This window comes from Leptinotarsa decemlineata, unplaced genomic scaffold (assembly GCF_025532065.1).
Source record: "Leptinotarsa decemlineata unplaced genomic scaffold, Ldec_3_MD MMD2_tig00000505_RagTag_RagTag, whole genome shotgun sequence".
Classification (NCBI taxonomy): Eukaryota; Metazoa; Arthropoda; class Insecta; order Coleoptera; family Chrysomelidae; genus Leptinotarsa; species Leptinotarsa decemlineata.
The window spans coordinates 15,023,093-15,040,400 of record NW_027412549.1 but is presented as its reverse complement, the minus strand read 5'-3'; the positions used below and the strand labels follow the sequence as shown (position 1 = coordinate 15,040,400).

At 34.3% G+C, this 17,308-nt stretch overlaps 1 protein-coding gene across 1 annotated transcript in view; it reads left to right on the top strand.

The window, feature by feature from the left end:
* The first annotated feature begins 10,215 nt into the window (after nt 1-10,215).
* LOC111514684 (D-2-hydroxyglutaric acid dehydrogenase) overlaps nt 10,216-17,308 on the top strand; it is a 183,898-nt gene continuing 176,805 nt past the window's right edge. The window contains exon 1 of the mRNA XM_074174056.1: nt 10,216-10,367. The gene's annotated coding sequence lies outside the window, so the exon portion shown is untranslated. The remainder of the gene's footprint in view (nt 10,368-17,308) is intronic.

The window sequence follows — 17,308 nt, the reverse complement described above, 5'->3', positions numbered from 1 at the left end:
CATTTTAATTTCTGTAATATTTGAATTCAAAAGGTCTTTTACTTAGTCAAATGAATTGTGGATCATTTCAAGAATAACATTTATTGAGTTCTCAAAATAATTCGGTTGAGTCAAACAATATAATTTCATCAAATCAAAAGTACGTCTGCTGAATGAAAACTTTCCAATTCAGTTTAACACTATGGGGTGCTGTTTTGACACTAATATATAATTGAATCAACTGAATATTTATTTTCACTTCTACAATACATATCAATACCTTCAACTAATTTTGGAAATAATTTCAAGATTATGGATAATTTCATTTCAATATTTTTATTATTTGTTGGTTTGAAAAATTGAATTGTTTCCTTTAAAGAAATGATATAGTTGAAATACTTCTAAGGAATAGAGTGCCGGTCGGCACCATTTGCATTTTCGCAAGAACCGTAAACTAATCACGAATGGAATAAGAATCAACAATGTGTTTTGTGTTTTTCAAGGAAATGACGAAGAGGTTTACAGTTTCCTTTTGATGGATGTAGATGGATGGATTGAAGTTTTTCAGTGTTTTCACAGGTATGTTGATAATATACTTTCTTTCATTCCATATTTTGAAATAATTATGAATAGCATGTATTGGATAAACGGACATCGTTTTTTTCAAGCACGTGCCCATACATTTTTCTCGACAGCTATCTATAAAAGTGGCTTGAAGTTCTTATTGTTTAATGTAATGACTGAAAGAAAGCTTCCATGTTTTCAATTCTGTTTTTAAGAAAGTAGAAGTTGTCGAGTGAAATGCTTATCATTGAGAGGTAGGTAGGTATGCATACACTGGGTACCTATTTGACCTTTGATCTTTGGATACGAAGGAATTGGACATTTTCAGAGTAAATACAATTGAGGTGTTTGCCACAGAAATAGGTGTAGGTATACAATGTCAACAATCATATTTTTATATTTCTATGGGATAATATCTAAGCTAGTTAGTAGAAATTGATCCAATAGTATTATTGCGAAAATGTAGATTATCACTAATCTCTGTTCTCTTTCATTTTAGATCATTACTTCAGTGAAAGGTTTCGAAATCAACTGCAATTGTTTTTTAGTAGATATCACCAATAATAATAATAAATAATAAAATATGTTATTGTTTTATATTAGGATTAACCATTTGTGAAAAATTTATATTTTCATTTAAATATTTGTAGAAGTCTATTATAATTTTTTAATTGTTTGAATAAATTTGGTACTAAAATTTCTCGATTTTTATTTATATTTTGCTCATTCTCACGTTGAATAATTTTCCATGGCAGTTACATAATCAGTATTGAATATGAAATATTATCCGCAAGACTCCCATCAGCAGCTGACTAAAAAATCGTGATACGTAAGTAGATCAATAATCCAGTTGAGAAAATGATACAAAGTGTATTTAATATATTGAGAAATCGAGTTGTTGAACAAACTATAATATATTCTCACAATAATTCAATAACTTGATCTATTTTGATTGGAGATTCATGTAAATTCAATCACTGACTCTGTATTTCTGATTCTGCCGAAAAGTAATTTTCTCAATATACTAAAACTATACGTGATGCTTTTTATCTATAAACTTAAAAAACATATTGAAGTTTTGGAGAAGAGAAAAGTAATTTTCAGTAGAACTGAAAATTACTACCAACGAGATGCTGGTACTCAGATTAGTATAATATTTGGTTAATTGAATCCAATAACCAAATTCGAACAAGAGGGAAGGATTTTGATTTGTAACTTTATTTCATTTGGTACATCATTATTCATACTTATTTTGAACTTTCGAAATGCTTTACTCTATCAGCAAGATACTCACAATGAGGTATAAACATTGTTCGTTCAACTACTATTCATTATTTGTTCAACAAAATCATTACTTTGGTGGAAATTTTGCCATTATCAAAACAAGCAAAGTTCTCCATCATCCTGCAGATATATTATGTTTCTTCAACATAAATTTTACTCAAATAGAAAATACATTTGATTATTTCAATCAGATCCACTATTTCACCCATCTTTAAATTTTGTTTGTTCAATAGAATATTCGAATTACTCTAAATCATTCTCGCTATCAATTAGACAAAATATTACTTGAATTCAATTCTTCTTTGAATTGAAATAACTAATGGATGCGATTGTTTCAATGAAATATTTGTTTGATACAATGAACATATGCTTGAAGAAATAGTTAGGAGTTAAGAATTCTCTTTACTTGCATCAACAAAATATTTTGTCGTGCATATATGACACTTTTATTTCTTTGAATGAAGTGAATTTTATTTCATTCAACAAATCTTTTTTTTCGTGTCGTTACCTGAATAGCATGTTCAGGCGTCACAATACTATTAACAGCCAAGTATTGGTTATCAGTAAGATTGTGACGACTGAATTATATAATTTTCATTTAATGAATCAATTTTCTATACCCCCCTCCGCATCAGTATCCGTTAACCTCCGCTTTCACGGAGGCCAACCCTATACGTGGCATCCATGACAAACCTGCTTTCAATGCTTTGCCAAGATCAAATGAAGCCTTGGACCATATTTCTAAGCGTACTCTGAGGCTTATAGATTTTTTCCAGACAAGGACACCTGTCTGAGCAACTTTAAATAGTCAACAAAACCTAAGGAAAGCTATTAGGTATTTATTTTAGACAGAGCAGAGAAAACTATGACTGTAAACATCTCTTCTAGATTCAATTCAGTACCCTTTGATTTAACTTTTTGAGAGCTCTTGCTTTTAGAGAACGGCATCCTCAAGAAATAAATTTCCCGAAGCCGTTTTTCCAAATGACTAATGTACAGCGATTCAAATGGAATTTTCATATAGACACCGATCTCAGAGCATATTTATTCTGTGTCGGATATATATTGATCGTTAAAGAATTTTGTACTCTATACATTGATGCTGTTGAGTTTTTCAATTGTTTGTCTCTTTTCGGCTTAGTACTATATGATGTCGTTAGGCGATTTTCGGCCAGTTTTTCTCTAAGAAAGCTCGAAAAGTGGAAACGATCAATGTAAATTATCACATTTCGAGGACTGTTTTTCTTTGCCGTAGATCCTCTACGGCAACAGAGACGTTCAGGACAGTGGTTGGACACTGATAAGCTGTCCAGGCCCTCTCGAAAGGCCAAAACCCTCCAAGAAAGACCATGGCTACTGCATGGTGGTCAGCGGCTGGTGGAAGCTCGTCAGAAGTCTGTCGCACGTTTATTTCCATCTTCGAAACGGTATAATGGAGGTCGACAAGTTCTTACCGACCTACACTATTATTCCAATGGGAATAAAAAGGGAAACAACACCAACATAGCATGTGGGTGTAACCTTCAATCGTTCGAATTCGTACGTGAAAATCTGTTACACAGTATATATCTAACCGATCTTCCAATGTATCGATAACATTCAACCACCTAAGGCCGCTATCCTCTGAAGAATCACCCTCGATTCCTTCATCCAGGTTTTCCAGATCGTCCACAACAGCACTAGAACCCTCATCTTTTTGATCATCGTCATCAGCTTCCACACCCACCAAGGTTCCAACGTTCACTTCTTCACCGACGATGACGACTTCATTAACAATTTCCAGAACCTCTTCAATAGAGTTGGGAATTTCTTCTCCCACATCATTGGACCATCTTTCAACATCACCAAGTGTTATTCTTGTTACTACGGCATCGTATTTTTCAGCGTTCATTTTCTATATATTCGTTTAGATACTACTACTACTGATAGATACTGAATTGAACTTCAAAGTACCCACAATACTCCCTAGACTTATCGCCCACCGACTACCATCTTTTCAAGCACTCTGTGGGTTGGGATACCTATCGGGCGCGTACTCAGGTGGCGGATAGGGGAACGGCAAGGGGATAGAGGGCCCTGTCGGGGAAGCTAATGTGGCCTTAAGGACAGGGTCGCCAGACTCCTGGTCAGTGGCAGAAATAAGTAGGGTGAGAGGAACTAAAACTGCCCAAAAGCTTTTGCAAAACATACCACCGTAAACCAGCCTATCCAAGCAACGGTGTAAGGAATTGTGCCGACAGCTGAATGGCCGCAGGGTAATATTCTGTTAAGAACGATCCGCCTTCCTTTGGTAATGCTTGGATCTACCAGACTCTTTTCATGCTACACATGAATGAAAAAAAACACAAAAACAGACACAACAAAAACAAAAACCAATCCCGAGGCTGGACAAAAGAGCTCACCTCAATCTAAGTCGGTGGCTGGAGATGAACAGAAATGTCCGCCCCAATCTACCGCTCGGAATGAGGATGGACATAGCATATCACCTCGTGATGTAATACAAACGCCAAGCAACTTCCCAGCTCTATCTCCAACAGCAAGGGCACTTTCTGCGGCAGGTGCCAAGAGTTCTGCCTTCAATAAAGTCAAGGAACCGATTGCCCCTGCATAAAAGCGCCCTAACTCAAGCACCTCCACGAAGGGAACCCCAAGAAGGTTGAAGAAGCCGCACAACGACAATAATGTCGCTGCACCTTCCAAAACCTTCGTGGAGACCGGCGTGAGACACCTTAAAGTTGCCATCTTAGTTGAGACTAATAATAGGGGAGCCCAAGCGGGGATTTCGGGATTTACTAAAGCGCGGCAGATTAATATACAGGGGGATACCTTGTACCCGGTTAAGTACCTCCATCAAATATGGGCCCCATATATAAGGCTGCCTGGGAGGGATAAAGGATCAGATTAGTAAAAAAAAATTGATCATCAGAAATTCTCGAGCGCGTCAGATTAAGATAGGGTGAGTTAATTACCTGCTAAAAACTGTATATTCCAGTAATCTGACAATTTGAGAGTGACGTAAAGGAAGGGGAGGGCAGCAAAGTTGTAAAAAAATAACGTCATTTCTACATTCTCGAGCGTAGCTAATTTTTTTTTTATTTTGAAGGAAATAATTCAAGGATAACGAAAAATATATAATCTGACGATTTCCGCAAGCCGAAATAACAAAAAATCGTCGATAAAATTTAATGCGTGCAGCTGTGTGAACCTATATTTCCCTCTCCGAGTTTCTATTCCTCTATTCTCTATTCATTTTTTCTCTATATATTACTCTCTCACTCCGTCCCCACTCTGAATTCTGTTGCCATGACGCTATCACAGCTGATCACAGAGACTCGTTTGTGATGAAGATGATGATTAATTAATCAATTAATTGATGGATGCAGCCGTTACTACGTGGTAGGAAATCATAATGAAGACAAGAGAAATTAAACTTTCTATGTTTTTTACCACTTTAATTTGTAACTAACGTTTCGTCCTATAAGGACATTTTCAAACTTATACAATATATAAGTTCGAATATATTATACAATATATAAGTTTGAAAATGTCCTTATAGGACGAAACTGCAGTAACTTTAGTTACAAATAAAAGTGGTTAGAAACAGAAAATTTCATTTCTTTTTTGTTCATTAATTAATCAATTGATTAATCAATTGGAAATAGCATGCTGTGCATGCTATGTCCTAAGCTTTTCAATTAATTAGGTTCAATGATTTAAATTTTTTTTTAAATATTGTTTTTGTCAGATTGCAAATCCCTCTACATAATCGTCAGCACGTCTAAAACATAAAGTTGAACCATATATATCTTAATCTGACGCGCTTGAGTATCTCAAAATGGCGAATTTTTTTTGCACATTATAATAATGGCCGCGAGTTTGTGTCAGATAGAAATAGTCAGATTATTGAATGAGAGCTTTCTTTTGTTGCACTTAACACCCCCTTAGAAAATCTGACGCGCTCGATTATTTTTTTTTCTTTTCACTTTTAACCCTTACGTACAACCACCCACATCATGCAAACGATCAGATTAACATACCAACATTATTAAAAATACGTAGGACATTGATGCTATCAATATCTGACGCGCTCGAGTATGTCAATGCAATAGTATATTTTTACATATTTAAAAATCTATAGCGGCTTCCCCCACCGATGAAAAGGTATATATTATATAACATTTTTTTTTCTCCCTCCCCACTCTACAGATACAGATAAGTACTCCGATAAATTCCTCACCGGTAGAACCTTCGCCAATCGTAGAACCTTCGCCAATCAGGACCAATCAAAAACGGCCCTCGTCGACTTCATCGAATCCCGAGTAACCATTTTGTATGCTGAAGGAATAATTCGACTGAATAACTGAATAAGTAATATCTGAGATATTTCAGTTGAAAGTAGACTCATAAAAACAGACAAAACTTCAGAATCAAACTAGTATACCCTGTGACACAGACTTTATTTCTCTAGAGATATTTCTGAAACTTGGAACATTGAATATGCTCACTAGACGGCACTTTCTGAAATATTTGTAAAACAAATTCAACTTCCGGCTTTTCCGGAAATGACAACAACTTTTGATTTTCAAATGGGACATCCTATATATTATCACAAGGAACGGTTAGGAAAGATCATGAGGAATCCAACGACACCAGGTTTGATGGTGTTATCTCTAATGACTACGGAGATATCGCCATTTATTTTACATATAAGCTCAATGAGTAGGACAGAGAAACTTTTTGTGGAGGGTCCCTCCAACTTTCTCCCTCCCACTCAGTGAGCTTATGAATAAAATAAATGACGATATCTCCGTAGTCATTAAAGATAACACCATCAAACCTGGCATCGTTGGATTCCTCATTATCTTCCCTAACCGGTCTTGTGATGATATATAGGATGTCCCATTTAAAAATCAAAAGTTGTCTTTTCCGGAAAAGCCGGAAGTTGAATTTGTTTCACAAATATTTCAAAAAGTGCCGTCTAGTGAGCATATTCAATGTTCCAAGTTTCAGAAATATCGCTAGAGAATTAAAGGAGAAAAAGTGGGTGTATACCATGAGTCTGTGTCACACGGTATATGATCGAGTAGACAATAAGAAGCGTTTCGTTGAGAAGACTATAATTCTATACTACAGAGCTGTTCTCTTCTTGATTTTTTTATATTTATTTTTATTTTAGTGTCAGTTACTGCAGTTGACTCAGAAACAAAGGAAATATATATACACTATAGACAGGCTATAACAATAGTTTCCAATTATTTGTGTCGAACCCTCACTGAGAAAGAGAGTTCAAGTTGAAGCATGATGCTGTGTACTGATTAGACGAGGGGGTGTGTATTGATCGGAGGGGAGGGCAAAACGGACCCGTCCGAATCTACCGCGTGCTTTTACTTCGATAGTCATATCCGACGTTGCCACATTGCTTGTATTATCGGATACTTGCCTTTAATTTGCCTCATGTCAACATCAGCGTTATGATTGCTAGTTTGGTTTCGCCAGAGATAACCCATGAAGTTTGCCAGATATTGAAGTAATAGGTACGAAAGTAAGCGGTTCAAAGTAAGTGGGTTTATTGGGTGCGAAGGTACATTGGGTGTGGGGTTCATTGGGTGCGATGATCCATTTGGCGCGAGGGTTCATTGGGCGCGATGGTTCATTGGGTGCTTGGATTCATTGTGTCTCACACATATTGAAGTGCGACGAAATAAATCTAGTCGATCCTTTTGTTTGGCTAGTGATCTTTCAGGTCAGCTGGCAGCAGTGAGATTCTGCCAAAAGCTGACAACCTCAATAGTTCCGCTGCGGGGCACATGATATATGCTCTAATACAAGGACCTGAATTTCCACTGCAAGATTGACAGACCATGATACATTTTCCACAATCCAGTAAAGACCTGATTGACGACCTTTTTGCGACTACTTCGTCAGGTAGGTAGGCAAAACGAACGTATGGGAAGCTGGACTTCTGCAACCCTTTTCAGTATTGCAGCGCACTTCTGCAACCCTTTTCAGGGTCACGCCCTCCCACGGTTGTAGCAGCCATGATGGCTTATTGTAGATATTCCGGTTGATTCTTCATTAAAGTTGTCGGATGTTGAAGGTGCAAGATTCCCATATCGATGGCATTTGTAAGTCAGTTCTATCTGACATCAACTGTGAGCGTAAGATTACCTGACCTGTTCAGTTAGCACAAGTGCTACTGAGTTGTTCTTCCATCATATCCATATCAACTGATCAATAATATGAAAAAGGACCGTACTGAAACATATTATAAGCGCACAATGTTATAAGAAGAAGAGCCTCGAAAAAGAGAGGTTTTATGTTTAACTTCAGATGTTCAAATCTCAAATTCAGGTCATGTATATTGGTTCTAAAGCATAATCCAGTGAATAGTAAGCAGGTTATCCTTTGGTTATGACCTTATGGAATTTACTAGCAGAATGAATCCATGTCCAGCCACCCAAGTCGTTCCAAGTAGGTATTGAGACACATGCTCACGTTTTCTTGCGCGAGCCTTTTGCACGAATTCTGCAGTTTTTGAAGTGTCCTGGACACTGGACACAGTATCTACATAATTGACATGAGATAGTACCAGTGAGTCGCAGAGTAAAATTTCATTTTTTTTCTCCAAAAGATTTATATTCGGGTACACTAGTTTTAGATGCGTATAACCCTTCTTAAGATTCTGAGAAACATGCGTAGTGAATCGCAGATAATCGAGATGAAGGCCTAAATTTTTCGTTACGTCTCTATTTGGTAATTGAACCCCATCAATGGAAATATCAATCAATCCCCTACAACGAATCTTGAACTTGAAAGACATAATGTAAGATATCAGTAATTTCTTTTTGCGTAACTAAATTAACGAATGAATGCTATCTCACAGAGGGTCAAACTGGATGATTACTCATGGTCATCCCTAAAAGAAACAGTCTCGGGTGTACCGCAGAGAAGTATTTTAGGACCCTTGATGTTTTCAGTGTTTATTTTTGATTACCCCACTTTCTTATCACATTGTCGAGTACATCTATATGCAGATGATGTACAGCTATATTTATCTTCTCATAACACCGATACAGAAAGTTGCGTGGCCAATATAAACACAGATTTGCACAAAACATTCCTATAATCGGAGAATCATGGCCTGCAAATCAATTAAAATGAAACTTTGGCCTTATGCATAGGGTCTCAAAGACAAATAGTAGAAACTCAGTGTAACTTTAGGCTCACTCTCGATAACGCAGACATTGACTGGGTAGACAGTGCTAAATATCTTGACGTAACCATAGATAGCTCTTTGTCTTTCCACGAACATATGACAACTATTTTCAAAGTATCATTCCTCAAACTCAAATCGCTATATAAATTCAAGTATCAGTTATCAGAGGAAATGAAACTCAGGTTAGTTAAAACTCTTATTTACCCCCATATCGAGTATTGTTGTTCGGTGTATTACAATTTTTGCCGCAATATAACAAACAGAAGTTACAACGTATACAAAATGCCTGCATGCGATTCGTATACTGTATACCATATCGTGAACATGTCACCCCATTTTTGTTAAAAATGAAGGAGCTGAATATGAGGTACAGAGTCCAATATTTGATAAAAATGTTTTTGTTATTTATATAGTTTACTAAGCAGGCATACATATGGTCAATTTGAGAATTAACTCATTCAACATACCTAGACACCGTACTTCCAAATTTCAAGGATGTTTTTCTTATATAGCCCCTTCCTATCTGAATAAAATTTTACCCCTTTTAAATCATACAAATTTATCAATTTAAGAAAGAAATAAAAACACAGATACTTACTGCTCAGAGCTAATTTAAAAGATTTAAAATTCAATGTAAGGTAGTGCAATGAAATTGTTAAATTGGCCAAAATAATGTTAAGAAAATTAAGATTTATTAGCAACTAGATGATATATTATTTTTTTCTCTTCTCTTTCATTGTTATGATACTAAATAAGTATGTTTATAATTATTTTCTTATACTTACTGTATAATTTTTGGAAAGGGTGGAAGATAGCTTTTGGCTAACCCTTTTCCTTTTATGTATAAATGTATTTTTATGCATAATAAACGATATTATTATTATTATTATTTTAACCAGTAAGAACAATGAAAAACATGGACCTTTGGTATTGAGGCCAACTTATTAACATAAGTTGAAATGTGTGAAGCAGAATTAAGGCAGTTGAACTCCATTGAATTCTGACAACGTCGCAAATATTAGTCACGCGGCAAACGTGCCGTCATCCTTTGCGTCGACAAATAATACAGGTCTAGAGATATCCGAGGGACACATGTAATTTCTCCAAACTTAAAACTTATTGCTTATTCATGCTAAACAATGAATTATCATTATTTCAAACAAAGACCGAATGACTGCTGCATTTTTCGATATAAGTGAAGGTTTTACTAATTATATAACGTGATTTTTGTTACTACCTATTATAGTGGAAATTTGGTGTAGTGTGAGGTTATGTTTGCCCATTGGGATTAACTAGTTTCTAGAGAAGATTATAACTTGATTGGGTAAGTATTAAATGGAACTATTTATATTTCCAGTGATTTCCAAACTAAAACATATCTCAAAAGCGATGCAACTGATTTTAAGATTCAAAACAATGTAGGTTCGGATTTTTAAAAATTATGGCATAGATTTTGAATTCGTTCCGGAATTGGTATACCTACTGTAGATAGGATTTTAGTTATTTAAATTACAGACAGTGCAGAAATCTGTTGAAAGGCAAAGATCGTGGAAATTGTTATGAAGGTTTGAAAATGTTCTGCTGATGATGGAAAAAAGAAATAAAAGTGGATCCAGGATAAGTATAAGTAGGAATCAAATCAAAACTAAGGAAGTAACCTATTGAAAAAAAAAATAGATGTGAAAATTGAAGGTTTTTATTTTTAATTTTTTCTCTTACACAAGTCATTCGTTTTTCACGATATGTGGTAGAAACTAACCTTTTGTGTTTTGCGAAGCATAAAAACTCAAAGTCGTCTCCACAATTTATTATCACCCTCAGATGTTAGAACGGTAAATCATCAACTAGTACATGTTTCCAACCTATATAGGTTCATCATCAGCTAATTATTTAAAAATTCTACAATAAAAGAAGAACAACATAACAATGAAGTAGGTATATAAAATACTTACATGGAGAAACAAAAACGCCAATGAAAACGAATTCTAATGAAAGAGATCCGAACTGAATTGAATGAGAAAGAAGAATCAACTGTCAAAAATATATAACGAAACTCAGAGTAATAAAGGACATAGAGTTGCCATGCCTATACCAATACAATAAATGTATTTTGAAACGGGTATCATTCTATCCTTTTCTGTACAAATTATGGGCGAGGGGGGTGGCGGGTAATGAGGGGTTATGGATAGTTTGTTTACATTTGAAGTAAGTTGGACCATAAAACAGTGGCGGTTGGTTTAGTTGATAATCGGAGGGATATTATATATATATATATATATATATATATATATATATATATATATATATATATATATATATTTATAAAATAAATCATTTCAGGTATGTATTCTGTTTAAATAGTTCCTACAGGAAATCTGATTCATTATTAATGGTATTTAGGGGTCATTGTGGACAGCCATTAACTTTTTTTTTCTATAATTCATGCTGACGAATTCTATAATTACGAAAAATCATTAATGTAAAAAAAAATGTATTCAAAAATGAATATTTTTTTCATGTGTGTGCCATAGGTCATATTCATTCTGTGATCAACAGATTTAAAAGCTTTCTGCTCAATGTTCAGTTTGTATACTAAATAGTTATTCTTGTGCAACCGGTGTTAAATCTGTTATTGCTCACTTAACAACTAACTTTTGTCACACAAATAATATGATTCCCGTTTTGTTTTTTCTTTCTTTGCACGAGGTTCTCGAGTTACATACAGACAATATTCATTAAGAAATGACGGTGTCATTTTTTTTTAACTTTTTTTGGTTGGGATATGTCAGATAATTAAATAATATAAACCTAGTTTCAAAAACTTTATAAGAATAAGATAAAAAAAAATCATTAAAAACATCAAAAATATCCCCTTTCATAATGTTGTTCCACAAAGAGCCCTAGATATCAATTTTGAATGAAATGATTATTTACAATAGAAAATTCTTCATATAGGACCTCACAAACCGTACCGCTTGTTTATCAAATCTGAGAATAAATCACAAATTTCTTCATCTGATTTTATGAAACAAAGTTAATTACTCTTGAAATTGACATTTGTCATTGTTATGATTTAGTTCATATGAAACAATTTAATTTCAACCCAGTAAACCACGCGCTTTATTATGAAGCCATACATAAATAAAAATCTAGTAGGTGGTGGAAAAACGGGCCTCATTTCCATAATCATTAATTATAAATCAGATTTCCTTTAGGAACTATTTGAACAGAATACATTTTCACCTGAAATGATTTATTTTATAAATATATACTATCTCTCCTATTAACAAGTAAACCAACCGCCACTGTTTTATGGTCCAACTTACTTACCGTAAACAAACAAAGTTATGCCGCCTTCATGTAAGGATGCAAAAGGCCTCTCTATTGTCTTTTGTTACTCTGAGTAAAGAAACGAAATCAAGATGACATGGAACAGTAACAAGCCACCTGCAAATACAGAACACAACAGAAGAAGGACCACCATATACATATCAACTCGTGTTCTGAGCAAACAAATCCCATAACATCTATGCTTGCCAGCTTGTTACAATAATTTGTGAAAGTAATCCTATGAATTGAATTGTGAGATCAATAAGGTTGAAAGAACAATTGTCCCAACCAGCATCCGAGACATCTATAGTCCATACATGGAATGAAGAAAAGGTGTCAAACAAGTGGAGCCAACAAACAACTGCACAACCATATTAATAAAATAAATAAAATAAGGGATTATGGAAGATCAAGGCAGGGAAAATTTAGTTAAAATTAAGGGAATTGAAAAATTTTTGGCAATCAAAATGTACTTGTTCACTAAGAGAGATAACATTGGGGTTATTAATAGCAGAGTTTATTTCAGAAATTTAAAGTAAATTAAGTAAAGTGCCTCTTTGGCAAATATGTAAAATATCCAATTCAGAATCAATATCAAAACTATGGTTGTAATAAGGGATGTGATTAGAGAACGAACTTTCTATGTTATAATCATCTATCATCTGAAATTATCGATTATTTTAACATGTTCAAGAACTCTTGTTTTAATTTTCCTACTACTTTGTCTAACATACTGAGCGGAACAATTGGGTTGTGGACAAGAAATTCTATAAACGCCTGATTTATGGGAGATTGGTACTTCATCTTCAGTATTGACTAACAATTTGGAAATAGGATCCATAGTATAAAAAGAAAAAATTAATATCACTACAGTACCGTCTGAGAATATTTCAAATAACTTGTGAGGCTTTACCTAAATAAGAAATAGAAAAATATTCATTGGAGTTGTTGGTAGAGGTTAAACTACGATTAAGAAATTTAGTTTTGTGTTTGTTATAGATTCTATTAATTAGATAAGCAGGAAAACCATTATTGTCTGTCCTCAATGTACAGTATTTTTTTTTAATCCAAATATTCCATACAACATTTAATTTTGTGAAAAATACATCTTTCATCTGATGAAAATATTTATTTCAAAATCAACAGTGGGTCTGTTTTATGTTGAATTAGCGATGTACCAACTTCTAAATGATGTAAAAAGTAACATAACAATGGAAAAATGTGTTGCAGAATGCGAACAACTGATAAAAAAAACAGAATCAATTTTTTTTCTGTTTTTCATACTTTCTACCAACTTTTCCAATGGCAATTTCAATTCTTTTATACCAAAATGTTCCACATTGAAATAAAATGTTAAACTAAATATTGTGACAGAAAAATGAAAAAGTAAGTTTCCACCCCCCGAAAGCTCACCACATGGTAATCAGAAGATCATTAGATTCTCGGGTATAAATCAAAATATAGCGATCCTACAAAAAAATTGATTGAGATTAAAATTGTAGGAAATTTGATTTTAAACAACTTTGTAAAATTGTTCAATGAACAAAAAATCACCCCTTCTTTTCGGGTATAATTCCAAAAATATCAATCCGAGGAAAAATTAGTTTTATACAACTTTTTTAGAAACTATTTTTCGTGTAAAAATGAAAATAACCCTTAAATTCAAGATGGTAGATGACACAATGGGTCTGGTACCCTGAGAACTTAAACTTAGACTGCCAATGACCCCTACAACGAAGAATTCCAAGAGAAAATTGACAGTAAAAAATGTATGCGTTGGTGGCCCCTTTTTTGACCTAATTCGACTGGCTTATAAATTTGTACACACCGACAGAAGTCATTAGCGTTCGACAAAATTTATGGACAAAAACTTCAAATTGAATAAAAATCTGTGAAGCAAATCATTCTCGATTTTCGCAACATCGAATAAAACGAGAGTCACTTTCAAGGTCAGGTCGTTATCAAGAGCTCGACAGGAAAGCGGATATCCAAAAAGTTGGAAACTCAACCGTCTACTGGAAGAAGGGTCCCCTTTGAAGTTAAAAACTCATTAGAAAGTCGAGTAAATTGCGCTGTCCTTGCCGACTGATGCCAACCAGGGTCAACGATCTATAAATATTGTGTAGCTGGGCCCGTGCGTGCATAGCTCATTTTTATTTCCACCACGTGGCTGAGATGGCCGAAGAATGTTTTTTCCTTAATTTTTTTTCGTAATATACAGTGACGGAAAAAAATAAAATATCTCCCATAGAAAGGATTAAAAAATGTCCACGATCTGAAGGAAAAAATGTCTACTGATGACGGCGCTATTCAAATAGCCCAGTCGAATTAGGATTTGAAACCGCAAAAATTTTTATCTGTGGGGGTACTGGACCCTTTTGTAATCCGTCATCTTGAATTAGAGGGTTGATTTTTTTATATTGAATAACTGATTTATTTTCAATTCAACACGAGAAACAGTTATTACAAAAGTTGTTTGAAATCAAATTTCCTACAATCTTATCAGCGTATTATCACGTTTATTCTCAATTTTACGAAAAAATTTAAATTAATTTAAATGAAAGAAGTAAAAAATTGAATGTCTCCCAATTTTGGTCCTCATCAAGGGAAAAGGAGGGGGTGAAATCTTATTGTATTGTGATGAAAAAGTGTTTTTATAATCGAGTTTTCTACAATTTTGGTCCTATAATCGCGATTAATATTGATGTTTTCGTTGTTTTTTTTTCTTTTTTTATTCGTTTTAAAATTGAAAAAAATAACAATTATTTTAGATTTAATTGCTTTCTTCCTTTCTTTGGAAGATTTTCACATTTTTTTGTATGAGGTTCGAGAAGTAGAGAATCAACATATTTCTATTTCAAAGATGAAGGTATAAAGTAAATTTTCACCCCTTCAGTCGGCCCGGAAAACTCGTCAATCATAAGGAATAATGTATCTCAATCTTGTAAGCGAAAAAATTCAATTTTCAATTATATGCATTTTTTCATATTCTTACACTATTTTTACCTGCTGAGATCGCCTGGAAAATTCATAGATGCTGCTCTTTATCAATCGATAACCATGAATAATGTTACTCAATCTTTCGAATGTTCAAATTCAACTCTTAATACGATTTTTGTTTAATTTTTCACACCATTGTTAAAGAAACCGTCCTTCCACTTTCTTTGATTCTTTTTTTTTGATCTGAGGATCACCGTAGGAGCTTCTCTGAGGCCTCTCTTCTTTGTTGGCTTGGAGTTTCTTCGTTTTCAGAAATCCTACCGACTGCGACACTTTATTCAATTTGCCTTTCAAATATGAACTTTTTGAATACAACTTTATTTTGTTTCACAAGATAATACTAATAACTTTAACTGGGACAAATGCTCGGCCAAATGGACACCGGGGCTTCGGGTCTGGCTGCTTTTATAGGTTATTCCCACTGGAAGTCCTTTGTGCTTCATTTCTGGACTGGTAAACAGGAAAAGCTGAGTCTCTGCTGATTTCAGGTTATTCTGTAACTGCGCAATTAATACGACGAAGTTCTGGATCATGAGCCATTGTATAATATCATATAACAGCTCCCCTTTGTATGAAAAAGTTGATGCTATACCTTGCAGCAACTTTTCCCTTCGATGTGGAGGATGAAATCATACTTTATAAGGCAGAACTCCACTGCGGATGAGTAACAGCTTGCGACTTACGCGTGTTTCCTCAGTGTTGAAGAGACCGTTCTTGCACTTGAGTTGCTTTCTTTGGTTTTTTTTCATTGAAGATCTGGAAATCACCGCAGGAGCTTCTCTGGTGCCTCTCTTCTTTGTTGGCTTGGAGTTTATACGGTTTTAGAAATCCTACAGACTGCGCCACTTTGTAATATTTGGGTTTCAAATATGAACTTTTTGAATACATCTTTGTGCCTTATTTCTGGACTGGTAAACAGGAAATGCTGAGTCCCTGCTGACTTCAAAGTTATTCTATAACTGCGCAATTAATACGACTTAGTTGTGGATGATGAGCCATGTATATAAAATGCACAATATAGTAGAGAAACACTGATAATTTTAGAGGTTTCTTATGTGATATTGTAAATAAACACATTTTTTTGCGCTTACATTGTAAACGCTGACTGATACGAGATAAATGTGCATTTAATATACAGTGTGTCAATTTTAAAACTTACAATGGGCTATATCTCACGAATGAAAGCTGATATAAAAAATGCTTGAAACCGTTTCTAGGATAGTAAGGGGGAACTAAAGTGACATGAAAGAGAACTCACCCCCATCAACCCCCTAGGCCCCACCCACCAAAACACAAAAAGATTAAATTGCAAACCCCTACTTGTGATATATCATTGAAAAGACTATAAAAAATGCTATCCAATGGTATAAACAATAATTGTACAGGGTGAAGCAATAATTGTGAAACTTTGGCGTAAATGGAATTATTAATGAGGTTTTTGTTGAACTGAAAATTTATTAAAAATGTCAATTAAGTGAATAATCAAAGTGGGTTCCTTTGTTTCGTGAACAATAATACAGCCTATTTAGTGTAAACCATCGTGACAACTACAGCTGAGTGACATTTAAAAGTCTCAAACAAACCAAAAATTATTGACTATGACAGAACCCAAAAAAATAGATCTTTATAACTTGTTTTGCAAAAACGGCAAATTAAGTTTTTATTTAACAAAAAAAGTATCGACAGACACTTATTATTTAGAATAATAGCCCGGGAGGTAGCATTACAAATAAAGAAAGTCGTAGTAAGCCGGCTGATATTAAAGTTCGTGCAGACTTTGACAATGGGCTGTATTATTGTTCACAAAACAACAGAACCCATTTTGAACATTTACTTAATTTACCTTTTTGGTAAATTTGTAGTTCAACAAAAACCTTATCAAATATTCCATTTAAGGCAAAGTTTAACAATCATTGCTTCACCCTGTACAATTAT